The sequence below is a fragment of the Balaenoptera musculus genome, chromosome 6 (genome assembly GCF_009873245.2).
Source record: "Balaenoptera musculus isolate JJ_BM4_2016_0621 chromosome 6, mBalMus1.pri.v3, whole genome shotgun sequence".
NCBI lineage: Eukaryota > Metazoa > Chordata > Mammalia > Artiodactyla > Balaenopteridae > Balaenoptera > Balaenoptera musculus.
In genome coordinates, this window is record NC_045790.1 from 113,520,223 (window position 1) to 113,531,375 (window position 11,153).

The 11,153-nt window shown below is 54.6% G+C and overlaps 1 long non-coding RNA gene across 1 annotated transcript; it reads right to left on the reverse strand.

Moving 5' to 3' along the window:
- Positions 1 to 506: 506 nt before the first annotated feature.
- Positions 507 to 9,651, reverse strand: LOC118897212. The gene is made up of 4 exons (XR_005020371.1): positions 8,907 to 9,651; positions 1,062 to 1,192; positions 828 to 932; positions 507 to 574 (listed from the first exon to the last, which is right to left on the reverse strand). It is a non-coding gene; the product is annotated as an uncharacterized LOC118897212 (long non-coding RNA).
- Positions 9,652 to 11,153: the final 1,502 nt, after the last annotated feature.

Below are 11,153 nucleotides of genomic sequence, written 5' to 3' on the forward strand. Positions count from 1 at the left end.
TTCCCAGTCAACCAAACCTCTTCCTGGTCCTTGGGGAATACGATGGATGGGGTTCCATCGGTCTCCCTGCAACCCGAGAAGATGTAGACTGCCCGGCCTCGGATTCACTGCCCAGAGGAGGGTCCCCATGTGTCAAACCGCAGATGCTTCCCACCTGAAAACCTCCTGAAGACATAAGGGGCAGTGGACTGTGCCAGCCGCGGGTCTGGAGTCTGTAATCGGGCCAAACCACCACGGCACTGGTTCTTCAGAATGAAAATTCAGCCCGTTGAAGCACAAGGGAGTTTGGCTTCTCACTGGCTGAGGCCACAAACGCTGCTCTGTGACTTCAGCTGAGTCTTCGTTCTCTGGAGAAGGCACACACGCTCACGTCCTTGCGACATGAAGTTCAAATTTAGGAGGGAAAGATGAGTTTCAGATGCTAAAAATAATCTATGGGTTCTTTTCGAGGAAGAGAATCAGCCCTGCTGTTGGGCCCGCCTTGGGAGAAATGTTTTCACTCCCCATTCCGTCTTTGATGCATGTGGCGGCCGTGTCGTTGGTATTCCAAACGAGGCCTGTAATTTCCTGTGACCTGGAAATCCAGATGTTCCCCGGTTTAGACTTTACTGCTCAGAACAATGAATTTTACTAAAATGCACCCTGGAACTTTTTTGAAACTTTTTTTAATGGGATGCGCATGGCGGAAAAGTGCAGAAATCAACAAAGCGTGGCTCAATGAACGATCACGGAGTATGTGCCCAGGTGTCGACAGCCAGGTGGTGGCCGTCGTGGAGCCCACCTTCTCCCTGAGAGCCCGTGAGCCCCTCCCACCTCTGTCCCTTCACCTGTGCCCAGAGTGGCCCCCACTGCCTCTAATGACGCCTTAAGTGAGATTCATCTGTGTCACCAGGTACGCTCTTGTTCCCATTGCTGTGTAACCACATCGAGGCCTTTCTTAAAAAGAAAAGAAAATTAGTTTGTTATTTGAAGGGGAAACCTACCCCGGCGGGAGCTCTGGGTGGGAGGAACGTTGGCTCTCCCGGCCCACCCTCCATCAATGGCACCCATGCGTGACTCACCGCTGGTGTTTTCAGGCTGCCTCCAGTGAGCTGGCGAAGGAACCTCAGTTATTAAAGGCTGTGCTAATTACAAGCGCCTCCCACAGATGGTCCAGTGCGGGGTAATCCTTTCCTTTCCCTGTCCCGAGTTTCTACATTTTTTAATGAGAGGAGGCAGAGAGCTGGTCTAGGATGCAAAAGATAAGCTGTTCTCCCAACTTCAAACACCCTCCCTTCATCTGGAGCCTAGACGCCCCACCCAAGCCCCGTCCTCTGCAGAGACGGTACCCAAGAGATACACGGGCTTGGCATCCACCCTGCCCAGGGCCTGGTCACAAAATCAGTGGACAATATCAGCCGCTTTCCTATAAAGAAACAAAACCAGCAAGAACACGTAAAGGCAGAACAGAACCTATTTACAAAACACTAAAACATTCCAAAATAACAAAAATGCACAGGATCTATAAGAGGAAAACATTGAACCTAAGTTCTATGAAATAAGACAAAAATGGAAGAGGAAACTCTTCGTGGATAGGAGGCATATTAAATATAAGACTGTCATTTCTTCCTGAAATTATCTATTCATGGAACTGAATCCTCAGTAAAATACCAGTAGTATTCTCCACGGTGGTGTTGCAGGGAATTTAAGAAATAATTTTTCAGTTCAAATAAAATAATGAATTCATGAGGACAGACTAGAAATTTCTGCTTCAGTACTGAAGTCACCAAAGCAGCCCTCCCCGACATTAAAGCCACCACATTTAAAACAGCTTGGTGCTGGAGATGTCAGCCCATCGGTGGAACGGAGCAAATCCAGAAATAACCCCAGAAAGACATGTGGGCTCTTAGAAGATGATAAATTGGAGGGAGAAGATGGAATGTCCTGTAAATTATGGGCCCGCAAATGACTAGTCATTTGGAGGAAAAAAGCTTAAGGAAGAACTCAAGTCCTACTCTCTCCTTGCACCAAAACAAATTCCAGAAGGACGGAGTTTTAAACATGAAAAATAAGACCATAAAAAGTAGGGGCAAAATCACACATGGATCTATAATACAGTCTTGGAGTGGGAAAAAACATTCTAGACAGTACCCAAAAGAAGTTATATCAGAGAATATTGACTGATTTGAATACATAAAATTGGAAGGTTCTGCAAAGCATACACATGTACACATATATGTGCATATGTATGTCCGTATAACATACAGATGCTACAGATGCTATTACATACGCATGTGTATGTACACATAGACATATCTATGTAAGTATCTCACATACATATCCAAATTCAAAGATAATCTAGGCAAAAAACCTGCTACAGGACAGACCAAGGCTCAATTCCTCAATAAACCAAGAGCTTATGCAAATCACAAAGCCTCCAATTATATGAAAAGATGCGAAACCCAACTCAAGTTATTTCTGAGCTATTATATTGGCAGAAATGTGGACGTTTTCAATACCTGGCATTGGCGAGGGTTCGAGGCGGCCCGAGGCCCCGGTGCGACGCCAATTCGTGTTCTTGTCGGCGGGGCACTCTGCTCGCCCCAATCGACACTCAACACGCACATTCAGCCTCTCAGTTAGGAATTCCGCTGCATGACTTTACTTACTTTTAAGGAAGTAGGCCAAGATACACACAAGAGAGTGTTTACAGCCCCATTGCTTGTAAAGGCAAGAACACTGCAAACAACGGAAGTGTTGCCCCAGCACTGAGGCACTAGCCGTGGGAGCTGCTCTAGACGCTTCCCCGTGACCTAGACACCCTCATCATCCTCGTGATGCAGTCAAGGAAACCGAGGCACAGAGAGGTTGGGTCACTGCCCAAGGTCACACAGCAGGTGAGGCCTGGCACGGAACCTGGCACGTGGCGGAAGCCGCTCCCCGGCAGCCAGTGCTGTTCTTACCATGGTGGGCATGAGGGGCTCCGGCTAACGGTTTATTTCTTGAAGTGGTTTGTATCATCCTTGCAAAACGCGTGAGGCTGATTCTGCTTACCCAAGCAGTCGAACAGCAAATTGTAGGGTGGACCTGACTGGCTGAGCAGTCCTATAAAACAGGAAGATCTGGTGACTCCGCTGTGTCCTGAGCAGACCATCACCACCCTGGAGGCCACAGGAAGGTGCCAGGGTCCTGGAAAGGGGTCCAGAGCACCCGCGGGCTCCATAGATGCTGGACGAGGGCTTTTCCCTCCCAAGCAAAGCGGCAGCCCCTCCTGCCTGCTGGGGCCCAGCCAGCCTGGCCAGGCAGCGCTTCTCCCCCGCACGGAACATTGCTCCCCGACGAGGCCACGGGGCTGCGAGCCACACTCGGCCACTTCCAGGAAGTCATCTGAAGCCAGTCATCAAGGCTGGGAGGATCCCCCTCCTCCGGGTTCCGGCTCTGGAGCCGCTCCAGACGCGCTCCCCACACCCTTGGCAGAGGTTCAGGGGGGATTTTTTCCCTCTAGTTGAACCAGAGAATCTACAGGGGGCTTGTCCTGCAGATGAGGTGTGGGTCCCTGGGGCACTGCAGGCCAGTGTAGAGGTCACTCTGAGGGCAGGGCCTGGGGCGGGGGTGGCCTCAGTCCCCGGGGAACTAAGAATAAGGTATTAACAAATGTCTCCCATGGCACATTCTTGGGTCCTTCCACCACCCCCAGACCATCCCAGGGTCCTCACCAGCTGTAAGGGGAGGCCCCTAGGGGCTGCTTTAGGGGCCCTAGAGGGAGTGGCCTGGCCCAATAGCGGGGAGCACAGGGCTCGTTCTCCAGACAACTGGTCACCCTTCGCACCACGCATGACTCGCCCGGCCCGGGAAAGGGGCCAGCGGGGAAGGGGGGCTGGACTGCCCAGCTGGGAATGACGAGCAGTGGAATCTCCGCTCCGTTGATAAGGAAATAATTCTCCATCATCGTCTCCAGTTCAGCCGCGATCACCTTGTGCGTTACAACTGACGTTCCTTCAGGAAAACCAAAGTCAAGGACAGTGAGAGGTGGAGGGGCCTGGACGTAGTCATTCGCTCCAGGAGCCGTCTGGGCAAGCTCCCTTCCCGCTCGGTCCTCAGTTTCCCCGAATGAGGGGTGGCCTGGATGAGAGTTCTCAGAGATCCTTTCACCTGGACCTTCTGGGCCCCCAGGGCCTCTCTGGACATCTCCATGGGCTGGTGGGGTCCACGGGGGAGAGAGCACAGCTGGTCACAGTGAGGCCATGGGGGGACAGAGAGGAGGCAGGTTAAAGGGGAGCAGATGGGCAGGGGCGGGGGAGGGAACACCGTGGCAGGCTTGGGCAGCATCTGAGGACAGAGCGTCAGCAGGCCCAAGGCTTGTGGCGCAGGGGAGGGGGCCTGGGCCTGGGCAGCAGGCAGACGTGCCCCTAGGTGAAGGCCCGTAAAGCCCAGTACGGCCGGAGGGAGACAGAGCAGCCCCGGGCCCAGCCTCAAGGCCCAGTCCCTTCTCCTACAGCCACAACTCGGCAGCAGCTGTTTGTATCTGAGACGTCCTCCACTGCCCCCGCCTCCTTTGCTTCTTGCTCCAGTTGGAATTTCGTTCCAAATGGTAAATATTTTATTTCCATCTGTGAGGCTCCCATGCAGATGACTTTAACGTGGAAAATACCTTTTGCTCTTCAATCCAGCACAGGAGTCTGTAGTCCAGAAGATGAGTTCTTTGTGCAGCCAGAGGGCAAGCTTTTGGCAAAACACTCCGCCTTCCTCTGGACCATGATAAACCAAGGGAATTGCTCCCCTGGCCCCTCCATCAGGGGCCTGCCTGGGGGCTGGTAGATGACATCTCCGGGGTAAGGAAGCAGGGAGTCCACTTCGGAGTTTTTGTTTCAACCCCGCCTGGCTCAGTGTTGGCACACAGCTCTCTAAGACCCCTCCACTGGGTGGAGAACAGGGGTTCCCACTGTAGACTTGGGGAGCCACTTCCTAGCTGAGTGACCTTGGGAAAGTTACTTCCCCTCTCTGATCCTTGCTTTCCCCTCTGTAAACTGGAGGTGAGGATGGAACCTTCTTCACAGTTTGTTGCAAGCGTGGAATCAAGCGATGCTTACAGAGTGCTTAGCGCACTGCTCAAGCTATTGCAATAGAAGTGGCCAGAAATATGGCGTCTTAGAAATTTAGTCCACCCCTTCAGCTTACAAAAACATGCTTGGATTGCTAACTAAAGTAACAGCTGCTGGGTACGCCAGGGGCTGCTGGCACATCAGGGATGCGTGCTGAGGCCCAGAGCAAACCCTGTGCTTGTACCAGCACAGGGTTAAAAGAATGTATTAAAAGAAGATCAACCTGTTGGGTGTCTCCCCACGAGAGCAAATCAAGTCACCGCTTGACTGCAGCTGCCCTGAGCGTGGGGCCTCACGGGTCTGCCCCCAGCCCTGCGTTCCCAGGGGCCCTTTACAAACGGAGGATGGACGGGGCCTCTGCAGTTCACCCCTGGACCCACTGGCCTCTCAACAGAGTTCACACCCGAGAACAGCTGCTCGTAAATGCGGTTTTCATTAATTTCCTGGAAGATGGAGTTTTAATTTCCACACGATGGGTCTTGGGAGACGTGGGGAAGGAGGACCCAGTGCAGAGCTGGCCTCCGTGGTCCCTGGCACCCTTGTTTATATTTATTCCCACATTTGTTTAATCGTCTCCAGTCCATGCCCAATGTTCTGGCTCCGAGGGGAAGGGGCCAAGCCCATGAGAAAGTGCCCCATGTACTTTCCTGGGGGGAGGATCCCCCCAAGAAACTTGAACTTGCAGCAGCTCAAAGGAGGGTGGTGTTGAGACCCCACAAAGGACAGTGAGGCCCCTCCAATGGGTGGACATCACGTCACACCTCTGGAATGTTCTTCGAGCAGTCCCAGAACATCCATTCCAGGGAGGGGACCACTGTGGTCCAGGAAGCCCGGGAAGGAAGACAAAACGTGCAGCAGAAACGCCGCGTCAGGATGGACACACGGTCTGCCCAGTTCCAAGTCTTCAGAGTGTTTTATTTTCTTCAGGATCCCATGAAATCTCTCATACACAATAGGACACAGGGGTCATTTTCGGAGTGAGGCCAGGGTGTGGGCGGGATGAACTCATGCGCTGGGAGTGCTGGGATCCCGGACACGGAGGAACTGCCCAGCCCGGGCCCCCGTGAGTGGAGAGGGCGGCCGGGCATCGCCCCAGGCAGGGTTGCCGGTCCCTGCGGCCTCCCTGCCGACAGGTTGAGGGCTGCCAGCTCCTTCGTCTGCTTCGAGATGTTGCTTCCATCCAGCCGAAGCACAGGGGGGGCCGGGGATGGCCGAGCAGGGCCCTGTCTCTCACTCCCAAGCAGTTTGAAGTGTTACAGGAGGACAGCTCCTGCTGCCCTCGCGCAGGGACTCTGCGCCAGACGCGGCCACCCTGACTGTGTGACGGGGGACAGTTCATGCATCCTGCCTGCCTCAGGTTCCTCGTCTGGGAAGTGAAATTCGTAAGGGCACCCGTCTCACGGGACCACCGCATCCTCAAGGAGCTAAAATTTGCCGAATGTTTAAAAGCAGTCAAGGGACACGGCGAGTTCTCCAGAAGTGCTGGTTGAATTAAGAAGATGCATAAGAAAGGAGGCCAGGGCTTCCCTGGTGGCGCAGTGGTTGAGAATCTGCCTGCCAATGCAGGGGACACAGGTTCGAGCCCTGGTCTGGGAAGATCCCACATGCCTCGTGGAGCAACTAGGCCCGTGAGCCACAATTACTGAGCCTGCGCGTCTGGAGCCTGTGCTCCGCAACAAGAGAGGCCGCGACAGTGAGAGGCCCGCGCACCGCGATGAAGAGTGGCCCCCGCTTGCCGCAACTAGAGAAAGCCCTCGCACAGAAACGAAGACCCAACACAGCCATAAATTAATTAATTAATTAAAATAATAATAATAATAAAGAAAGGAGGCCAGATCTAGGAGGAGGAGGGTGCCCGGCACTGTGGGAGGCCAGGGGGCCTCATCTCCCAGATTCCAAGGAACCGAGGAATCAGAGAGCCGGGGGCCCAGCTGGTGGGCAGGAGCGGCCTTGAACCGAACACTCCAGGAAGGAGCAGTAAGGCGGCCCTACTCCCCAGTACCAGTGACCTCCAGGGTGGAGGGAGAGGGCATGGGCACTCCCAGCGTGGAGGTGCCCACTCTGCCTGCCCCGGGCAGCCCTGCGGGGGCACATCACTGCACGAACACCTGTGGAGCTTCACCAACAGCCCAGCAACGTCCTGGCCTGCAGGTCCTGTCTTTGGACCTCAGATGGGGTCCCTGCTCCAATAATCAGGGTGCTAAAGCAGCGCCCCCAACCCCAGGACGCCCCATCCATGTCCCCAGACCCGCCCAGCTCGCCAGGGGCCCTGTTCCAGGCTGAGAGGCTGAGTCCCAGCTTCCCTGAGGCAGCTCACCCCAGGCCAGTGCCACCAGCAACTTCCAGCCGGCTCTGCCTCCACCTCACCTGCTCCCCTTGGGCCCCAACCACAGCTTGCTTTTGTTGTTTGTTTGGGGACTTTTGAGGGCATATTTTTAAGTGTCAAAAATTTACACATTTAAGTGTAAAATATTTCAAACACATCGGAAAGTACAGAGCAGCCCCGTCCAGTAGTCCTTTCTGTGATGGGAGGATGTCCTACCTCTGCCCGTGCAGTTCAGCAGCCACTGGACAGACACACGGGGCCTGGGGCACTGGAAACGTGACCTGCCTGCCTGGGAACCTTCAGGTGGAATCTAATTTGATCTCAATTCACGGCCATGACTGGCTGCCACGCGGGACAGCACTGGCTTAGAGGAGATGGCTCAGACACCACGAATGTCAACGTTCATGAAGTTTCTGTGCAATTTTAGTTTCTCCAGAAACAGAGCCAGAGACAGGGATTGGAGGGCAGGTTGTTCATTTGGAGGATGGAGAGAACGCTGGGGGCGGGGCGTGGGCCACAGGAAAGGGGAGTCACCAGTTAAGAGCACCCCCTCCAGGTGGACACATGAGGACTGGCCCGGGCACACAGCATTGTCACAGCAGCGGTGCCGTGCTGGATGGATGAACCACGCGTGGGCACCCACACAACGGAGTGTCAGTCAGCCGTGCAAAGAGGTGAAGCGCTGACAAGCTATACTCGAGCCCCGAAGACATGGTGCTGAGGGGAGAAGCCAGACATACAGGGGATGAGGGGGAGTGATGGGTACAGGATGTTATTCGGCTGAGGGAAATGTATCCCAAGTAGATAGAGGTTACCATCGGACAACATTTGAATGTACCAAAGTCCACTGGACTGTTAACCTCTCTGCAAAAAAACACACAAGAATGTGTGAAGTCAGTTCTCACAGCAGGGGACTGGGGGTGCAGTCCTGCAGGGGCATGCTGGGAAAATGGTCCAGAAGTAACATCCCCAAGGGTAGGGAGCTGGGGTATTTATACACCATCACCCCCCCTCCCGTCATGATGGCCAAGCATCCCTGGGCACAGAGGTGCAGCCCTGGGGGCTGAGCTGTCTGGAGGACGCTGAGGGGGAGAGTTGGGGGGACATGGGGGGGCACAGATGCTGCTTCTCCCGTTTTTATAATAATAATAATAATAATAAAACAGCCCCTCTGTGCACCGCCTGCATCCCATCCCACCCGCCCCCAGATATCATCTCTCTCTTCTTTTTTTTTGGCCACGCTGCGCAGCTTGCAGGATCTTAGTTCCTCGACCAGGGACTGAACCCAGGCCCTCAGCAGTGAAAGCACGGAGTCCTAACCACTGGACCACCAGGGGATCCCTGAGACCACCTTTCTCTTGAATGCCAGGTTGATCATTCACCTGTGTGATGGGGAGAACGATGTCCCCCAAAGATGCTCTAATTCCCCGAACCTGGGACTCGGTTATCGGAGAGGACTATGCAGATGATTAAGTGAAGGATCTGGAGATGGAGCTTACCTTGGATGATGGGGCTGGGTCCTGTGGTGTCACAAGGGTCCCTACAGGAGGGAGGCAGGAGGTCAGAGCGGAGAGAAGATGTGATGACGGAGGCCAAGGTCGAGGAGGGAAGATGCTGCCGGCCCCGAAGCCGGAGGAAGGGCCGGGAGCCGAGGAACGCGGGCAACTCCAGAGCTGGGACAGGCTGGGCGGCCAGTGCTCCCCTGGAGCCTCCGGAAGGACCCAGCCCTGCTGAGACCTGGACTTCAGTCCAGTGAGACGGCTTTTGGACTTGTGACCCCCAAGACTGTAAGATCATACGTGTGTACTGCGTTAAGCCACCAAATCTGTGGTCATCTTACAGCAGCAGCAGGTGCGGCATTTACGGAACGAGCATTGATTATCCATCTGTCTCCCACTTGCCTTTCTCCCTCACTTATGTTTTATAATCATCCCCGCTGATTCATGGAAGCGTTATCCATCCTTGTACTGCTGAGTAACATTCTGCCACACGGATCCACCACAATTCATTTGTCCAGATCCCTGTCGATGGGTTTGGAGCTGTTTCCACGCATTGGCATTCTTAGCGGACTTTTATAAACGTTCTTTGCCCTCTTTCCTGTTTTGTAGGGTTTCTCTGGACTCATATGTCCGGTGTTTATTTACTCAGCAAAGGCTTCCCGAGCATCTGTACTCGATGCTGCTTACTAGGAACACAGCCGGGCAGGGCTGGGCTCCAAACACAGCTGGTCCACCAGCCACAAGCCACAGAACACAAGTCAGGCTGCAGGGGGCTCCCTGGCGCCCCTTCACCAGGCACCCCGTGAGAAGGAAGTATCCTCTTCTCCATCCCCCCCCCAGCAACCCCACAACCCCCCAAGAAACCCTTCCTGCCTCTCTCAGTGGAAGCTAAGCCTCCTTCTGTGTGCCCTGGGGCAGGCAGGGTGGGAACCGCCTGGTGGTTTGGAACCCGCTGGTCTCGGCATCTGTGCCTCTGCCCTGGTTACAAGACAAGTGGCAGGCCATGCTGAGCAGACACGTCAACGCCGTCAGACCACCAGCATTTCAGGAGGGGCACTCAGTGCCCTAAGGACGTAGCATCAGGTGTGAGGTACGATGTCATCACAGAGGCTGCCCCAGGCCTCCCTGTATGCGCCAGGCAAGGCGAGCCCCTCTCTGCAAGCCTTCTCTGCAGAGTCATCACAGTGAGGCTAGCAATTTCCCCATCTCACGGATGAAGAGGCTGAACTTAGAGAGGATTGGTCCCCCGCCCAGGTAAGCCCAAGGTGGGCAGAACGTCCACTGCAGGGCCTTCGAGGTCTTCTGCCGGAGGAAATTCCACCTCTTCTGGGAATGCCCTGTTTGGATCATCCTGTAGATGGAAGGCCCCTAAAGGGAAAGCCAGTCTTTCTGTAGTCAGGACCCAGGCCAGGGGCTCTGAGTCTTGGTTGTGCTTAGAATACAGGGACCTGATTTGAATCCTGAAATCATTCCTTTATTTATCAAAAAAAAAAAAAAAAATCTACTGAGCTTCGCCGTGTGCTGGGCGCTGGGCTTGGCATGGGGCTGGATCAGTGGATGAGAGAGTGGGGGCCACGCCAGTCGGAACCTGCAGAGGGTCTGATTTCCTACTCGCCTGAGTCAGGGCCCCAACAGGAGGCAGGTGCTCTCTCAGGTCAAAATCATTCGAGGAGGGTTTATTCCCAAAGGGACGATTGCAGTGGTGCAGGAGAAGGGGTGCCCTAGGGACAGCACGGTGACTGGGGGCTGTCATCCCAGCCCCCAGGGAGGAGGGGAGGTAGTTTCCAGACCCCACGTGGAGAAATCAGCCTGGGAGGAGACGCACGGCCAGCAGAGACAACCTCGGGGAGGGGGGCGGGTCACACAGCCTGCCTACTCCCCTCCCTCCTTTCTTCCCACCCCCACCCAGCGGCTGAGCCCAACTGGAAGCCAGAGGAGCAAGGTGCCTTTGATGTGGTCTACCCAGGACCACCCTCAGGACAGAGAGCAGAGGGGAGAAAGGCGGACCGTGGGTATGGAGGGGCAAGCAAAACACCAACAACTGTAAAATGGTGCAACCACCATGGAAAACATAAAGCTAAATGTAGAGTTTCCAGATGACCGAGTGATTCCACTCCTGGGTACAGACCCAAAGGAACTGGAAACGGGAACCCAAGTCCAAGTACACATAGGCTCACAGCAGCACTTCCCACAACAGCTAAAGGTGCAGATGCATGCACCCACCAGCAGAGGAAGGATAAACAATAC